Genomic DNA, 5,809 nt, shown 5'->3' with positions numbered 1-5,809 from the left:
TTACCTTCACCCTCCACATCCTCTCGAGCTCTTCTCTGAGCCCTTGGTATTTCTCCAGCTTCTCGTGTTCCTTCTTCCTGATATTGCTGTCATTCGGAACTGCTACATCGATCACTACGGCCGTCTTCTTCTGTTTGTCTACCACCACTATGTCCGGTTGGTTAGCCACCACCATTTTGTCCGTCTGTATCTGGAAGTCCCACAGGATCTTAGCTCGGTCATTCTCCACCACCCTTGGGGGCATCTCCCATTTTGACCTTGGGACTTCCAGGTTATACTCGGCACAGATGTTCCTGTATACTATGCCAGCCACTTGGATATGGCGTTCCATGTATGCCTTGCCTGCTAGCATCTTGCACCCTGCTGTTATGTGCTGGATTGTCTCTGGGGCATCTTTACAAAGCCTGCACCTGGGGTCTTGCCTGGTGTGACAGACCCCAGCCTCTATGGATCTTGTACTCAGAGCTTGTTCTTGTGCTGCCATGATTAGTAAAAGATATCTATCTATCTATCTATCTATCTATCTATCTATCTATCTATCTATCTATCTATGGTTCTTTTATTCGTTGAAACTTCCAGAGACTGCACCGGAACTCAGTAGTCATTTCACAAAACCTTTATTCATCTTCATTTAAGCATGCACTTCTAGAAGGGAAGACGAGGCCGGTGTGTCCCTCTCCAAAATCTTCACCCCTTTGTTTGTTACAGCCGGCGTCCCCATCATAAAACCCCCTACGGTGTGGAGAAGGGTCTGGCTGCAGCCACTGTGGAGCTCCACAGTAACCGGAAACACTTGACCTCCACAGTAGCCGTAAACACGCATGGATACCGTGGAAGTCTTGCAAGTTGATCGCAAAGGTTGGGACAGAGTCTTTCTTAAATACATTTGCCGTTAGTGATTTCATATATCTAGGATAATTCTAGTTTTCTTACAATGATCATGTCATTATAGCTGTGTGGCAGGCAGGATGAGGACCCAAAATGCAAACTCACGGACTCAGGGGATAAACTCAAAATCACAGCTTTAATGCTGGAAGGCAGATCACAAGAAATACAAAACTTAAACCGGGAACAATAACTAACACTTGCAGAGAGACACAGGGAAATCCACGCAGCTATGAGGGAGAACGCGACACAGACATAAATACACAGAGGGTTAACGAGGGAAGTGGGAGCACACGGGGAACACAGGTGACACTGATAATCATAACAAGACATGGCAGGAGTGAACACAACACTAACGGGAGACGGGCAAAGTAAAACAGGAAGTACAGAGGTTCAGACAGGAGGAGAGAGAGCACGGGGAGAACACAGACATAACGGGCTGGGGAAAACATAGAATAAAACACAAAGAGAGACAAGGGCTCATAAATACACAGAGGGGCACACAGGGGGTAAAAGCCACGAAGGGAAAACACTTGGGGAACAACACAACAGGGCAACTCAGGAAACATGGCCTAAATAGGGAACAAAATACAAACATACAAGAAAACTAAGAACACTGGGCCAACATGGCCCAGGACCATGACAGATCATATTGCCACTTTTTTTGCGTTACAACAACATTCCTTCTTATTTTAATGTTTTTTCATCGTGCTCCATGGCAGAGAAACACACAAATCAATATCTCATTGTCGGCACTGGGTCAAGCTGTCGTAGGTAAGTACATGCATTGTCTCATGACCAGAACGCTACCATTGTTTACATGTTAGATTTGTTCCTATCTGTGTGTGTATATTCTTTTCTATGTGTACCTAGCCCCACAGGTGTGCAATAAACCCAGAGAAATCACAGAAACGGTGTTGAACCCAGCACCTTCAATGTCTGGTGACACTGGTAAAATTTCTTATTTTGAATAGTGATTGTCATATATAGGTGAAATAATAATCTTGCATTCATTATCTTGTTGTAGTTGATGGCTCATAAACGAATTTGTTACATGCTGTTTCAAATGAATTTCCTTCTATAGATAGTGGTTATTTTTCTTGCATTTGTATGCATTTAATATGCATTCTATGTAGTGTTTTGTCTGAAACCTGTTAAAATCTCTATAGAACCTCAGGAAAGAGTTGACAACAAGAAAGCCAATAGAAGGTCAACAGATGCAACTTTTCCTGACCTGTGTGGACCACCGTGCGAAGCTCTGACAAAGCCTGAGAACATTTTGGCCAGCCGTTCATCATGGTGTTTTGTACCGCACCCTGGCCAACAACAGCTTGTATGTTAAAGTTTTCAGATGTCGCAAAGTGCAACTTTTAGTGCTTATCTGATTTTGTCATCCACAGTCTATGACACCATCTGTTTTTTTTAGCTCAACTGGACATCAGCAGACCCAAAGATGAGCTGTATGTTGAAACGTCTTCTGGATGCCTCACGTGGGCAGATTTTTGGACACTGGGTTTAAACAAACAAATGGAATTCACTGTAAGTATTTTTTTTCTATGAATATGAAATAATAAAGTGTAAATTCATTTTTTTCATGATTTTTTCTGTTTCAGATTGGAAATGGCTGTTTTGAGCTTATCACTAAAATTGTTTAGTCAAAGGTACTGTATCTTGTATATGATGATTGTCAAGCTTTAATTTAAAGAGTTGTTGTTTTAAATGGTTTTTTTTTACATTCTAGGGGATAAGCATTTACATAGAAAATCTGTATGTCACCCGGACTTGGCTTGCACCCTATGGCTGTGATCCATTGCAGTCCTTTCCTGTAAGTGTACCGTCCTTTAAAGAAACAAGCAAGTAATCAAAATGATTTTTTTTTTATAACTTTGGTGAGAGTTCATATACAGGATACTTAAAAATACAATTCTGTTTCAGACTGATGCTCAGAGGATGCACATCATAGTTCTCCCTCTCTGGACACCTGGTCATTTCCAGTTGTGTGTAAGTCTTGTTTTTTGACACATACAAACTGTTAGAATTTTGCTATGTGTCTGAGATGTATTCAAGCTTTTATGACGCAGTTTCAAAAGTCTTTGATTGTGATCGCTTGCAATGACATTGTTTTCAGGTTTGAAGTCATGGCTAACTGTCTTTTAGGTACTGAAGCCACCTAAAAGAGAAATCCTCTTTCTTGACCCATTATACACCAAGGCAGGATTTGGTGACCAACAATATGTTTCACTTTTGAGGTCACATTTTTATAAGCATTTTTGGTTTGTTCCGGAGTTTTCAGGAACCTGTTCAGTGTTCCAGGTTAAGTGCATCCCAGATCATGTTCTGCTGATCTTGAGTGTTCACACATACAGTACACTCACATGCTTTTTTTATAAACTATATCAGCAAGTTTCTGTGTGGAGTTTGCATGTTCTCCCCGTGTTTGCGTGGGTTCCCTCCGGGTACTCCGGCTTCCTCCCACCGCCCAAAGACATGCAGCTTGTGGGGATAGGTTAATTGGATAATCCAAATTGCCACTAGGTGTAACTGTGTGAATGAATGTGAGTGCGAATGGTTGTCTGTCCCTGTGTGTTGGCCCTGCGACAGACTGGCGACCTGTCCAGTCTGTTGCCCTATGACAGCTGGGATAGGCTCCGGCGCCCCCCGCGACCCTGAAAAGGATAAGCGGAAGCGAATGGATGGATGGATGGATATATCAGCATGATGATTCAACATTTTATTCTATTTCTCATCTTCACATTATGATCAAGTCAGTGATGCTGTCTTTAGATGAGTTTCAGACATAAATAGGGTCTTCCAATGTTTTAGTTTAACATAAAACACCATTAAAAATTAGTTTATGAAATATGCAAACCTTAACTTAAAGCTGTAAATGCTTTATTTTGACCAACTGTGAGCATGTGACTGTACTTTTTCATTTTGTTATGCTGTTTTATTGAGGTCGTGTTCCTAAGGCCTGTAGTTACAGTTGGTGCTATTGGCAATAAACATTTCACACCCATCATCATGACATCTGTTAACTTGTGAATGTAACTGTCTTTAAAAAAAAAAAGGTATCTTGCAGTGAAGATCATTCCCGGGCAGTGGTCAGAAAAAAAGAGCTTTGACTTGAAGGTATGTGCTAGTTTAAATGTATGGTGAATAATATGAATTACACTAGTCTTCTTTTAAGGGATTTTATTAACGAGCCTTTATTTTCAATGTAATACAGGGTTTTCCAAGCCAAGACTATGGAGTTGACTGTGGGATCTTCATGCTGATGGTAATTTTTCTTTTCTCTTCTTGAGATTCATACAGAAGCTAATTTAAGCTTCTAAAAAAAATAACATTTTTATTTTTTCTTCCAAATAGTCTGCTCTGTACGTGGCACAGGATGCTTCATTTGACTATACTATAGTAAGTATTCTATTTACTTTCACAGCAATGGAGTCTTGAATCTTTTGAAAGTTGTTAAATATGTTTCATATTAATATTTTACAGTCAGACATGCCCTACTTGCGTAAATGGTGGTGCTTGCTGTTGTATTGTATTGTATGTTGTATTTATATTTTGACTTCCGTTATATGTTGTGTCAAAGTTTACACACCTTAACAATATCAACATTTTCTGTTAAGCTCTGGCAAGCTATTTGCACACTGGAGAGAGGAAGCCAAAGCTGTGCTTGAAGGACAACACGTGCCCATTTTCAGACTGAAAAAGCGCAAGTTCCAGGAAGTCAGTCAGGTCAGTATTCACTTTAAACAGTAGTGTAATTACATGTTTAGTGACATTTGAATGACTGTTAAAAAACTGTTCTGCAACAGAGAAATAACTATGTTTTTATCCCCATTTGCCTGACACAGGAGCCAGCAGTTGTTGAAGATCTGCATCCTGCTGTGCAGTGGGTTGTCCAAAATAGAGCACTTTTCCGTGGACATGGAACAATGCCAAAATATCTGTCCTTAAATCAAGGGGACCAGCAGAGGGTCTTAAGAGACATGTCAGAGGAAGAAGACACTGGAGGACTTGTTCCTCTTTGTTTTTCAGTTTGCAGAGGACATGGAGCTCTTTTTGAAAGCATGTGCTGATGAGCAGGGACTAAGGGTCAGTGCTATGTTTGACATGTAATGGACAAATGTAGGCACTGGCTGTGTTTGTTTGTTTAATATGTCGTTGTTGTTGTTTTTTGTTTTGTTTTTGCATAGTACAAAATTCCAATTAAATTTATTTCAAAATGTCGTTCACTTGATTCTATGTCCATACTTATAATAAAGGATTACAGTGTAACAGCATTAAATGTAAATGTAACAGCATTTTTTTTAAACTTGTAATTTCAAAATAAAAAGCTTATTGTTGATATTAACAGTAAAGAATTGTAATCAATAATATTTTTATACATTTTAAACATTAACACTCTGGGCTCTATCCTGGCCATTTGTGGACACTTCACTTATTCTTTTTTTTTTGACTACTGCACTGCAGTGGACCAAAAGAATGACACGGGTTTGATCTTAAGGATCTAATAGTTGTGTGTGTTGTGCATGACATTGCCACACAAATATGTATTTGCAAGATAGAGTAGAATAAATTATGACGCATGAAATATTACATAGGCTGCAGTGAATTTCTGTTGATACAGACTATTGAGCTTTGAGTTTCCCAGTCAAACTTAGCTTTGAAGCACATGCTAAAAACACTTTTACTCTTGTACATTTCATAACAAGACACCATAGCCAAAATATTAACAAAATATATATTATTAAAAACTTCAAAGCTGCAGCACATACAGCAACAAACACCATTAGTAAATGTGTCCTGGAGTTTATGCAGGTGCAGAAAGTGCTGCTGCTGTAAGTAAGCCTAACAGCTTCCAGATCACTTATTTTTCTGGAAAGATGGTAGGAAGGGCATCACTGCTCATTTCTACAGT

The 5,809-nt window shown here is 39.6% G+C and overlaps 1 long non-coding RNA gene across 2 annotated transcripts; it reads left to right on the top strand.

The window, feature by feature from the left end:
- The first annotated feature begins 2,498 nt into the window (after window positions 1-2,498).
- Window positions 2,499-5,554, top strand: LOC146549707 (uncharacterized). Of its 2 annotated transcripts, XR_014890381.1 has the most exons (8): window positions 2,607-2,710; window positions 2,821-2,886; window positions 3,043-3,134; window positions 3,954-4,014; window positions 4,112-4,162; window positions 4,252-4,296; window positions 4,515-4,623; window positions 4,743-5,554. It is a non-coding gene; the product is annotated as an uncharacterized LOC146549707 (long non-coding RNA). The 2 variants fall into 2 exon arrangements; XR_014890380.1 differs by adding an exon at window positions 2,499-2,546 and having other exon boundaries at window positions 2,627-3,134.
- Window positions 5,555-5,809: the final 255 nt, after the last annotated feature.

Source organism: Mchenga conophoros, linkage group LG22 (assembly GCF_057382185.1).
Source record: "Mchenga conophoros isolate Kocher_MC1m ecotype Shallow Benthic linkage group LG22, M_conophoros_male_GT1.1, whole genome shotgun sequence".
NCBI lineage: Eukaryota > Metazoa > Chordata > Actinopteri > Cichliformes > Cichlidae > Mchenga > Mchenga conophoros.
Note: the sequence above shows the minus strand (reverse complement) of the source record. Positions and strands in the feature narration are given on the sequence as shown.